We start from the raw sequence: 13560 nt of genomic DNA on the forward strand, positions 1-13560 counted from the left end.
CAGGGCTCGAACCCATGAACCATTAGATCATAACCTGAGCCAAAATCAAGAGTTGGATGCCTAACTGACTGAGCCCCCCAGGTACCCCTTGCTCATTCTACACTAGGAAAAATAATGAGACCTACTGTGTAGGATTGCTGTGAAGACTAAATAGGAGGAACATAGCATAAAAGGAACATAGCACATGGCTTAAAGGTTGAGAAGTCCTGCAGTAGAGGGGCCTGTCATTTGTTTTGGGCCCCTTTCTCAGTCCTGTTTCACCACATACCATCTATGAACATGCAGGAACCTAGAGAATTTCATAGTACACATATTTACAAATTCTGTCATGGTATATACTGTTAAATCCCTTTAGGTTCTTTCTGGGACTTATCTCACAAAAACTTTTGACTGCTGATTCTACCCTACTCTAGGCTCCCGGGCCACCAAAGTTTGACCAGCCTAGCATATCTTGGTTTCCGAACTCAGTTAAAACAAGCATTTATTAGACACCTAATGTGTGCCCAACCCTGTACACCAGGGACTGGTTGGTAATACTCCTGGGGCTCTTGAGGTTAAAGACTGTAGCTTAATCACCTCTGCATTCTTGGAATTACCCACTCATCATAAGCACTCAAAAGTGTTTATTGAATGAAATGAGGCCTTGATATCATGACTGCATAAACTATATGGCCTAATGTTGAGGACCTGTGCTGAGCCCATTTCATTATTGCATTTGTCTAAAAAAATTTGGCCACCTGTTTGGTTGTGCTCTGTTCAACTGAGTACCAACTAAGTGCTGGGCTTTACCATGTTAGAACTACATAAGTGAATATAAGACACAATTTCAGGCTCAATGTCTGGTGGTAGAGACTACTAGTAAACAAAAGTAAATATACAATTCCTTCTCAGATTCTAATTTTGTAGCCTGGCACTAAATTTTGTTTTTCTTGAGTGTTATTTGGTAACTGATTTGAGCTGTGCCCTTAGAATCAGACCCTATTAATGTATGTGGTCTAAGTCATCAGAGACCATGGGAATGTAAGATTGATCAAACGTAGAGTGTCAGTCCATAGTGAGAAATCTTGGGCTCTCTCCTGGCCTAGAATTTTTTTTTTTAAGTTTATTTATTTTTTTATTTTGAGAGAGAGAGGAGAGAGAATCCCAAACAGGCTCTGCACTATCATTGCAGAGCCCAATGCGAGGCTCAAACTCATGAACCACGAGATCATGAGCCAAAATCAAGAGTCAGACGCTTAACTGACTGAGCCACCCTGGTGTCCCTAGTTTTTTTCTTAATGGTAGGACACATCCTAAGAATTTGTGGAGCTAGATTTAAGAATGAAGATTATACTGGACTTCCCAGAGCCTATAATATGCTCATGGTTGTATGACTCTAAGAGAGGATTAGAATATGTATCGTGCCCCAAAGTTATTTGATCATTGAATCCTTTTTGCCAAGGAACATCTTGGAGCACAGGAAAATACTGTTTCTTAATACTTTTCAAAATTATTATATTTATATTTTTTACCTGCACTATTTATTGAGTTAATGAATTTCGTATTTACACGTAGTATTTTTTTGTCCTAAACTATTTATTTTTTTCATTTATTATTATTATTATTATTATTAATTTATATCCAAGTTAGCATATAGTGCAATAATGATTTCAGGAATAGAATCCAGTGATTCATCCCCTATGTATAACACCCAGTGCTCATTCCAAAAAGTGCCCTCCTCAATGCCCCTTGCCCATTTAGCCCATCTCCTGCCCACCCAAAACCTCTCCATCAACCTTCAGTTTGTTCTCTCTAAACTGACATTCTGTCAGGAATCTATAGGTACCTGCTTGCTTTAAATTTTAAAAATGAACTTTCCAATTCTCAAAAGGTGTTTAGACTTGCCCAAATAGACCCCAAATCTGTTCTGTTTTTCTAATACTCATGCTTCATTAATATACTTTTAATGAGCTTTTAATTACAAAAGCAGCATATGCTTGGCAGATAATTTTTTTAAAGAATTCCAGGAAGAAGATTACTCATAATTCTGTCACCCAGAAAGCACCTACTTCTCATTCACTGGTGTTCAAATGGAGGTGTGAATCAGTATCAATCAAGGTAGGCCATAGGTGAACAAGGCAGGACATAGGTGGACAAGGCAGGGTATAGGCAGACAAGGTAGTACGTGGGTGGGCAAGGTAGGACGTGGGTGTGTAGGTAGGCAGAAATCCTAGGGCTGTGATGCCAAAGCCTCTAATTCAGTAGGTCTGGAGTGGAACCCAAGGATTTGCACTTGTAGCAAGCCCTCTAAGATACATGGATGTCTGACCATAGTGGGAGAAAAAGCTCTTTTTCTATGCACTAAAAAAAAGAAAGAAAGAAAAAAAATGGAGTGTGTGTAGATATTTTATATATATTTAAACATACTATGTTTGGGGCGCCTGGGTGGCTCAGTCGGTTAAGCGGCTGACTTCGGCTCAGGTCATGATCTCACGGTCCGTGAGTTCGAGCCCCGCGTCTGGCTCTGTGCTGACAGTTCAGAGCCTGGAGCCTGTTTCAGATTCTGTGTCTCCCTCTCTCTGACCCTCCCCCGTTCATGCTCTGTCTCTCTCTGTCTCAAAAATAAATAAACGTTAAAAAAAAAATTTAAACATACTATGTTTATGTATGTGTGTATGTTTTTACACGTAGGTTGACTTCAACTGTTTTTCTAATTTCACATTACGAGCATTGTCCCATGATGTTAACTGTTCTTTGAAAGCATGAATTTAATGATTATAATATTCCATTCTGTAGATGTAACAATTTAACCTATTTCCTATTTGGGGGGCATTGAGGTTCTTTTCCATTATGTATAAATAATACCATCATGAAGATTCTTTGGTGTCAATCTTTGTATCTCTGAATATTTCCTTAGGATTGATTGACTTATTGGAAGGCCAAAACCTCTGACTGTTGTTTTAGACTCTGCATAGGAATCACCCACCTGTTTAATAGCTCACAGCAGTGTGAGAGAGGCCTATTTTGCTAGTCAGTGGGTGGATTATACAGTTCATCAGTTAATGACTTTTCTAACACTTCTCTCCCAAGATATTTGTCTTGTAAAGATTATTTTTGCCTCCTAGTGCAAATAGCTTTATTATGTCTTTCAACTAGCATGTATAATTCAACTATAATTTCCTTGACTATTCTTATGCCAACTTAAAAAAATTGAACAGTTTTTACTTAATGGGGTATAAGTCCTTACTGCTTTAAGTGTGTTCATGACCGATGTACAGGGAAGGTACTTTTGTCTTCGCAATGTACTTGTTCTGTCCTTACTGATTGATGGATTTTTCAAGTAATGAATGAGTCAATATTTTTTCTTATTTGGGAAGAATAAAAAGAAAATGTTGGTAATGCTTTGAATATTCACTCTTGGCAGGATAAGAATAGAGTTTGGGCATGGTGGGACATGGGGTAAAATCAAGAAATTCTTTTCTTCCAAAGTAGAAAGTAAACAGTGTTTAAAACTGGAAAATAGAGGTGCCTAGGTGGCTTAGTTGATTGATCATCCTACGCTTGATTTTGGCTCAAGTCACAATCCCAGGGTTGCAGGACTGAGCCCTGTCAGGCTCTGTGCTAAGAGCATGGAGCCTGCTTAAGGTTCTCTTTCTCCCTTCACCCTCTCTCTCCCCCTCGGGCACTTTTCCTGGCTCACACTCTCTCCCTCTTTCCCTCTAAGATAAAAATTAAAAACTACTGAAAAATAAATAACGCTTTTAGCATGCTGTATTAAAAAAGAAAAAAGGGGGCACCTGGATAGCTCAGTCAGTTAAACATCCAACCCTTAATCCCAGCTCAGGTCATGATCTCACAGCTCATCAGATCGTACCCTGTGTCAGGCTCTGAGCTATCAGCACAGAGCCTGCTTGGGATTCTCTCTCTCCCTCTCTGTCTCTGCCCCTCCCTGCTCACTCTCTCAAAATAAATAAGTAAACATTTTAAAAGGTAAAAAAAATATTCTCCTAATAATAAAGGGGGGGGGGGTGTAGTCAATACCAGATGAATAGTTAGGAGTGGAGGAAGGGATCTTGAGTGGAAGGTGCGAGGGGTATGAGGAGGAATGATCAGAGGACTACTGACTTTTATAACCTAATATAGTATGAGTACCAGTTGCTATTTTTAAAATACTGTTTGCTATTCTGAATGATTTATGTGTATATGTATTCATTTTGTTTAAAAATTATATGAAACACATAAATATCATTCAGAGTAGAATAATCGTATCAGTTGCTGGTTTCCACATGGCTGCTCCAGGTATTCGACAGTTTCTCTCAAGCTTTTTTTAACATCCAATCCATTCTCCCTACTGAAAAGTGATTTTTTTTTTTTTTTTTTTTTTTTTTGCAAAACGCAAATCTGAGCCCAGCATCCCCTACTTGAAACTTTTTAATGGCCTTGCCTTAACACCCTTTCCAACCTAATCTTTCTCCAAAGTGGCATTCATTTTTGCAGCTCCAGCCACGGGTCCTTCTTTTGCTTTGTTAGGGGCTTCTGTTGTTCCAACCTCCACTTGGGAAGTTCTTTCTCCTCCCCACAAGATAACCTTTAGTGGGCCTTCAGATCACAGCTCTGCAGTCACATCCTCAGAGAGACCTTCTCAGACTTCCCACCAGGAGGCATATTAACTCTTGAAGCACCTGCACCCCCACCTTTCTGGTGCTTGTCGCTTATATTTTCGTTTTGTTTATTTGAGTATTTGATTAACGTTCCTTTTTCCCACTAACACTGCAATCAGAACTGTGTCTGATTTTGTTGCCTTTTGTGCCCTAGCTCCTAGCTCATTGGAGCATACTAGGCGCTCAATAAATAATAGTGACTGGCTCAATTTTCTTGCCATCCTGTTCTATTAAGATGCAACACCTCATTCTCCTAGGGATTTTTCCTGATCAATACTAAAAACAAAGAAAAATCCCCACCGTTACTCTCTGAACTAAAACTGGAGAGGAATAGAATGGTTGTCTGTGACCTTAATGAGGCAAATCCTTATAAATACTAATTCTAAAGCTTTAGCTTGTGTCCTAAGATATGCAGACAGATACCTAGAGTCAGAGAAAAGGTTGGAAAAAAGTTTTTGTGCCTAAGAAATTGGGATGTTGCCTTTTGCGAGGCATAGGAAAGTCGGAACAAAGGTAATAAAGAATGAGAGAAGGCTAAGCCCCATTCAGGATAAGGAAACTGGGGGAGAACCTTAAAAACACAGATAGGTGATAATTCAGTTTTTATGGTGGCTGCGCTGCTTGGAGTAAGCCCCTCCAATTCCCCCAGACTATCTTTGAAGTCTGATAGACACATAGGATTTGAGTAATCTCTCCTCAACTCTGCACACCAAATAAGAACAGGTTCTGAATTCCCTGACTGTGTTGACCTGGGTGGAAAAGGGACAGCAGAAGTGAGAGTGAGACAACCCCAAACTAACACGGTTGACAGGAGCTGGAGTCAGAGGTGAACACAGCCTAAGTCTCCCAGGAATTTTCAGAAAATTGTAAGGAGGGCATTGACCTTTATGTAACCCATGGGGTGGGGAGGCAGGAGAGGTATTGAGCCAATGTCATGTGTATCTTAAAGGAGAGGGCAACTTTGGCTAATGTCTGGACACATATTTCTGTGCCCTTGACAGAAATATTCTAGGGATTAAACACCTGTCATCTCCAGGATAATAAGGAAGTAGAGGGGGGTGCCTAAGTTGACCCAAAGTAAAAAATATTTCCATTCCTAAATAAAGCTGAGAAACACTGTTGCTCAGATGTCAGCATGCTAATTATACACTCAGCAGACATGGCAGGTACAAAGATTAAATTCGCCCACGAAAAAGTAAAAGGGGAAAGGCAAGAGATCAAGTTTCCCAGCTATATAAATCCCCCTGTAACTGCCAGAAACTGTTCAGGCAACCTCAGCTAGAGCTAAGCAACATTTAGTTTGGTGTTGCCAAATGAAGCCAAGGTTATTTTGTCTAGGTTGTACTCGACATTGTTGTGGCTTCCAGAGATCATAGGTTTGTCTGAATGAGACCATATCTTTGTCAAACATCCTGGACTGGAGCTGACCTTGTAGGAGTACCTATGTCTGGGTCAGCAACCCAAATGCTGTTCCTAATTGACCACAAAGGGCCTTGCTATGGAACGCATCTTCATACAGCTGGTAGATACTGGAAAACAGTTTTTTCTCCCACATGCCTCTACTAAGAGGCAGCATAGCCTACTGCAGTGGCCTTCAAACTAGGATATTTGTACCCCTCGGGACATGTAAAGACTTTCCTAAGGATACACAGGCAAGCTTCCATATGAAGGATTTCCTAAGATCAATCTTGCTGATAACTAGTGTAGGCACAGTATCTTTCTGGGTCCATTTCACAATGCTCCAGGATACCAAAAAAGGGGGAAATTGAAGTATTGGCATTGGGGCTAAGACATGAATGATTAGGTACCAAATTCTTTTGCAAAATGGGTAAGTAGTTTCTAATTTGTTGCTTTGAACAAAATTGAAAGAGGATCTAATCAAGTCTAGATCAAGGAGTATCTGACCTATCCAATGATAGATTTCTTAAATTGCTTTATTGAGATAACAATTCACATACCATGAAATTCAGCGGTTTTTCTTACATTCAGAGAGTTGTGTAAATATCACCATTATCAATTGTAGAACATTTTCATTATCCCCTGAAGAAACTCTGTACCCTTTGGCAGTCACTCCCACTTTCCTCCCAAACTTCATAGCCCTCAACCACTTTCTACCACTAATCTACTTTCTAACTACTAATCTGTTTTGTCTCTATAGATTTGCCTATTCTTAACATTTCATATAAATTGAATCACACAATATGTGGTCCTTTGTGATTGGCTTCTTTCAGTTAGCATAATGTTTTCAAGATGTATCCACGTTGTAGCTTGTATCAGCCAAATAATAATATTCCATTGCGTGGATACACTGCATTTTATTTATCCATTCATCAGTTGATCCAATGATAGATTATTGAAAATACTCTTTACAATATGCCTATATCAGGAATGAAGAAGGAGACATTGCTACAGATCTTACAAATATTAAAAAGTGAAAAGAATACTATAAGTAACTTTAATTTTAGATAAAATTGCTAAAAGAACTTCCTTAAAAAACAAAATTTTCTAGAACTGACATAAGAAAAAATATAGGACTATTCAAATTTTCTGTTTTTTAAAGAAATTGAATTTGTGGTAAGAAACACTTCTTACAAAAAACCTCCAAACCCTGCCTGCCTCCCCCCTGCCCCCCCCCCCCAAAAATCCAGGTTTACATGGTTTCACTAGTGAATCATTCTGAACAATTAAGGAAGAAATATACCTTTCTCCTACAAATACTTCCAGAAAACAGAAAAAGAGGGAACACTTCCCAACTCATTTTATGAGGTCAACATAACCTTGATTCCAAAACTAAAGGACATTAAAAGAAAGGAAAATTATAGTCTAATCTCTCTCATGAAAACCCTAAAGAAAATAATTAGTTAATTGAATTCAGTATTATATAAAAGGAGTAAGACATCTTGACAAAAGGAGTTTGTTCTTCAAGGAATGGAAGATTTATTTAACATTTTGAAATCAATATTATTCACAACATTAATAAAATAAGTGGGGAAAAAGTGGTAAGATGATCTTCATAAATACAAGATTTTTTTTGATAAAATTTAATACTCATATGATAAGAACTCTTAGCATATTAAGAACAGGAAGGAATGCCCTTAATCTGATATATATCCACAAAATAATAGACTAAATATTATATACATTTAGTAATAAAATATTGAAAGCTCCCCTTGTGGTGTGAGAAACAGACAAGGATGCTCATTTAATACCACTTCTATACAACATTGTTTTGAAGGTCTTAGCCAGTGTAATAAGGCAAGAAAAATAAATGAAAGGTATAAGGAGTAGAAAGGAAGAAATAAGACATTGTTAGCTGATGATATGATTATGTCTATAGAAAAATTCAAAAGAATAAGCAGATAACATGTTACCATTATAAGTGAGCTTAGCAAGATATCTGGATACTCAATCAGTGTATGGAAAATCAATTTTGTTTCTATATTCCAACAATAAACAGATTTAAATATTTTAACTGAAGCCATTTACAGGGGCATCGAAACTATCAAAAACCTTGGAATAGGGGCAGTTGGCTGGCTCAGTAGGTAGAGCATGTGACTGTTGATCTTGAGGTTGTGAGTTTAAGCCCCATGTTGGGTGTAGAGATTACTTAAAAATGAAAATCTTCAAAAAACAAAAACAAAAACAAAACCCTGGGAAAAGATCTAATGAAAGATATGCAAAACTTAATTGAAAACTACAAAACATTATTGAGATATATTAAAGAAGACTCAAATACATGGAACTTTATACCATGTTAATAAATTTGGAATACTCAGTATTAGAAAAATGTCATTTATCCCTAAATTTATCTTTAGTTTCTTGGTCTAGGTGGGAGTTATATGGGTACCTTTATGGTGTGAAAATAATCAAGCTTTTCAGTTCTGATTTAGGTATTTTTCTATATGTAGTTACACATCAATGAAAATTTAAGAACATTTTTGAGTTATATGTCAATTATATCTCAATGAAGCTGAAAAAGGGGGGAATATTTTTTGAAGAAAAGATTCTAGGAAGAGTTCTAATTCCTATTTCCTGGTTATTCGATCAAGCACCAATCTAGGTACTGCCATGAATTTTGCAAATATGATTAAAGTCCCAAGTCAATTGACCTTAAGACATGAAAATTATCAGTTTGAGCCCCGCATCAGGCTCTGTGCTGGCAGCTCAGAGCCTGGAGCCTGTTTCGGATTCTGTGTCTCCCTCTCTCTGCCCCTCCCCTGCTCACACTCAGTCTCTCTCTCAAAAATAAACATTAAAAAAAAGATATGGAAATTATCTGGATGGATCTGATTCAATCAGGGGTGTTATTTGAAAGCAGAGAATTTTCTCTGGCTAGTAGTAGAAGGGTAAGTTAGAGAAGTTTGAAGCATAAGAAATATTTGAGAGTCCATTGCTGGCTTTGAAAATGGAAAGGGCAACATTCAATGACCTGAGAGGGTGCTTTGCCAGTAGCCAGCTGGGAAACAGGACTTTGGTCCTACAACTGCAAGTATCTTAATTCTGCCAACAATACGAATGAAACATTTTCTTCCCCAGAGCCTCCAGATAAGAACTCAGTCCTACTAATATCTTAATTTTGGACTTGCAAGACCCTAAGCAGAAAACTCAGCCAGTAGTCCTAACCTCCTCTACCCACCACAGACTTCTCACCTACAAAATGGTGAGATAATAAATGGGTGTTATTTTAAGCTGCTGCTTTTATGGTATTTTGTTATGCAATAATAATACAATAGAAAACTAATGCAATCACTATGTAATTAAAAAAATATTTTTGTTTTATTAAGATAGAATTCACATACCACAATTCACTCATTTAAAGTGTACAATTCAATGACTTTTATTGTATTCATAGGGTTATACAAGCATCACCACAATCAATTTTAGAACATTTTCATCACATCAAAAAGAAATTCCTTACTCATTAGCTATCATCCCTTAGTTTTTCATCCCCTAGCCCTAGGCAACCACCAATCTACTTTCTGTCTCTCTGGATTTGTCTATTCTAGACATTTCATATAAGTGGAATCATACGATGTGTGATCTTTTGTGCTTGATTTCTTTCACTTAGCATGCTTCAAGTTTCACACATGCTATATCCATGTATCAGAACTTCATTTCTTTCTATGTCTGAACAGCAAATATTCCATTGTATGGATACACATTTTGTGGATATATGCATACATTTTGTATGGATATATATTTTGTTTACCTATTCATCAGTTGATGGACCAGGCTTTATTCTTCCTTCCTTCCTTCCTTCCTTCCTTCCTTCCTTCCTTCCTTCCTTCCTCCCTCCCTCCCTCCCTCCCTCCCTCCCTCCCTTCCTCCCTTCCTCCTTCCCTCCCTTTCTTCCTTCCTCTCTCTCTTTCTCAGAGCAAGATATATATTTTCTAATATTTATTTACTTATTTTGAGAGGGAGAATGAGTGAGCACACAAGCAGGGGAGTGACAGAGAGAGAGGGAGAGAGAGAATCCCAAGCAGGCTCCATGATGTCAGTGCAAAACCCGACACGGGGCTTGATCCATCAAACCCTGAGATCATGACCTCAGCTGAAATCAAGAGTTGGACGCTTAAAGAACTGAGCCATCCAAGCGCCCCTCTTTCTTTTTTTTAATAGTAAAAAAAAACCAATAAACACATAAACTTGCCCTAATAATTTTTAACTGTACCTTACAGTATTGCTATTACCAATAACACACTATTGTACAATAGACCTCTAGAATTTTTTCACTTTGCATGACTGAACCTTTATACCTATTGAACAACAACTCCCTATTCTCCCTCTCCCTAGCCCATCAGTCATATAATTATATAATATAATATAATATAATATAATATAATATAATATAATATAATATAATCCTAGCCCATCAGTCATATAATATAAATGATATATGTAAATAAAATATAATATAATATAGAATAATAAAGAGTATATGGTAAATATTAAATGAGGTTATAGGATAATCTATTCCTATCTATCTGTGTCTTTCTAGAAGAGCAGTTTAGCATGATGGCTAAGAGAGTGTTCTTTTAAATTCCAACTGTATCGGGGCGCCTGGGTGGCTCAGTCGGTTAAGCCACCGACTTCGGCTCAGGTCATGATCTCGCGGTCCGTGAGTTCAAGCCCCGCGTCGGGCTCTGTGCTGACAGCTCAGAGCCTGGAGCCTGTTTCAGATTCTGTGTCTCCCTCTCTCTGACCCTCCCCCATTCATGCTCTGTCTCTCTCTGTCTCAAAAATAAATAAACATTAAAAAAAAAATTCCAACTGTATCATTAGTCATGTGATTCTGGGCAAAATCACTTAATCTCTGATTCATTGTCCTCTTCTGTACACTGGGTAATATAATAGTATCCATCTCACAGGGTCATTGGGAGGCTTAAATGAGTTGATATGAGTGTAACACTAAGCATAGTGCCCAACACATAGTAAGTCCTCAATCAATGCTAGCAAACAATATTATGTCTAAGTTATATAGATTATAAATGCCTCAAAAGCAGGGGCCCTTGCATTCTTTATAGCTAACGTGTAGAGACTGCTCAAGTTTTATCCATTTGCTTGGCTCAGCAGTATTAATTTATTAGCAGATGCAGGCATTGTCTTGCTTGCTGGTTTCTCCATCTGCTCTAAATTTAGGACTAAATAAAGACAGTTGTGGGGGTGGAGGAAGGTTTAGAGATCTCTGGTCCAAATCCACTGGGTTTTTGTTTTGTTCGAAAGCTGTAATCCAGAGAAAATTTAGAAGCATCTGCTGAAGACCATTTTTAGGCATTTGCAGAAATGTGTAGCATCTATTTACATTGTTATGTGCATCCATACTTCGAATCTTCAGTCATTTGCATAGAGTAATATCCTAACTGGTGTTCCAAATTTGATGCTACTCTGTATATGGTAATTCCTAACTCATTATAACATATAGATATTAAATAAATTGATTTATGAGAAGCCATTCACTTTTTCAATCTTTGTAATTAGAATAGTCAGAATCTTACAATCCCAGATTTGAATAAAGATGTCTAAGAATAGGGCAGTGTAATTAAACTTTACATTTGTATAGTGCATAATAATACCTTACATCTGTATATCTTTTTTTTCAATGTTTATTTATTTATTTTGAGAGAAAGACAGCATGAGCAGGGGAGGGGCAGAGAGAGAGAGAAAATCCCAAGTAGGTTCCATGCTGATAGCACAAAGCCCAATGTGGGGCTCAATCCCACGACCCTGGGATCATGACCTGAGTCAAAATCAAGAGTCAGATGCTCAACTGACAGAGCCACCTAGGCACCCTAACATCTGCATATGTCGTTTGATGCAGGGGAGTATGATGAATTCCATTTTGTAGATGAAGAAATTAGAATCAAGAGGTGTTGGAGCACCTGGGTGGCTCAGTTGGTTAAGCGTCTGACTCTTAATTTCGGCTCAGGTCATGATCTCACAGTTCGTGAAACTGAGCCCTGCATCAGGCTCTGCGCTGACAGCATGAAGCCTGCTTGGGATTCTCTCTCTCCCTTTCTCTCTGCCCCTCCCTCCCTCCCTCTCTCTCTCTCTTTCTCTCTCAAAAATAAATAAACTTAAAAAAAAAAAGGGAATCAAGAGGTATTGACTGACTTGCCTAAATTTACTAACTGGTATTAAATGGCAGAGCCAAGGCTATCCTCAGGTTTCCTGACTGTTAGCCAGTGCCCTTTCCATCTGTTGGCAGAGGGAAAAGTTAGGAATTCCCACTTTCTTCCACCAAGTTTTACAGCCTGACTCTACTAAGGACCAGACATTATTTTCCAGGATGGTCTGTGTGTGAGCCTTCAGTGAAGCCCAGGCCTCCCTTGGTCAGTCCCATTTTGTAAATGCTACAGGCTCATCCGCCTGACAATGAGGATTTATACTAGGGAAATGTTGCAGATAACAGTGTTTAACTGCATTGCTGGAACTGAGAAACTTTGGAATTGAAAGATCAAAAGCAATCATCTATTAAATAACTTGAATGATGAGGGAAAATCTTCTAGTCAGCACTCAACCTCTTTGCTTCTCATGTCAGGCTAAAGATGCCTATAAAACCCCATGTAATGTGACTGCAGAAGGTGTTCTGTAGACAGAACATTGAATAAAAGCCATCATAGGAGTTTTGCAGTTTGTTTTCCCTGGAGGAAAGCCAGCATCCCAGAATTCCTTGTCATTGAATAGATGAGAGGGAGCAGGATTAAAGTGGAAAGAGAAGTAGCCTGAACATCTAGTTGAATGGGACTGCTCCTATGTGGTTGATGGAAAATATTTATACTGTAAAGGAGTTAGCTTGAGTGGTAGAGACAGAATGACTAAAATCTCAATGCAAGTTGTGTATAAATCCTGACCAGACAAGTATAAACTGGCATAGACAGGTATGAAGCATATGATGTTGGGGATAGAAACTGGTGAAGAGAAAGCCAGTGTAAAGGACCCATTTCGTGTAACACCCAAGTATGATAGGAGTGTTTATATTTCAGAGGACCAAAACCAAACTGAATGAGCCTAAACAGTAACAGAAGTTAATTGATTTCTTTTAAGTCAAAAGAACAGAGATGCTACCAGCATCAGGTACAACTGGATCCAGAGCTCAAAGGAGATCAGGGCTTTTTCCTCTCTCTCCTTCTAATTTTTAGCTCTGCTCCCCTCTGTTTATTATCTCTTTGCTAATGTAGAAGGACTTCCTCTACCTAGTCAGGGAAGAAGGGCAAACTGATGCTCCATCCTAGCATAGCAATCTCAGCACAAAGAAGGAATATGGATTCCCTGTATAAATTCACAGAGGATTGTGATTGGCTAGTGTAGGCCATATGTCTGCCTGTGGACCAGTCTAAGGCTCAAAGGCAATGGAGTGCCAGAACTGGTCAATTCTTGCTCTTGTGCTCACACCCAAATCACAGCCCATGGAGTTTATTAT

At 38.4% G+C, this 13560-nt stretch overlaps 1 protein-coding gene across 1 annotated transcript in view; it reads left to right on the plus strand.

The window, feature by feature from the left end:
* The window catches only part of SMAD4 (SMAD family member 4), a 109630-nt gene that overhangs the window by 10477 nt on the left and 85593 nt on the right, over nt 1–13560 (plus strand). The gene's annotated exons all lie outside the window — the stretch shown is intronic.

The sequence above is a fragment of the Felis catus genome, chromosome D3, assembly GCF_018350175.1.
Source record: "Felis catus isolate Fca126 chromosome D3, F.catus_Fca126_mat1.0, whole genome shotgun sequence".
NCBI lineage: Eukaryota > Metazoa > Chordata > Mammalia > Carnivora > Felidae > Felis > Felis catus.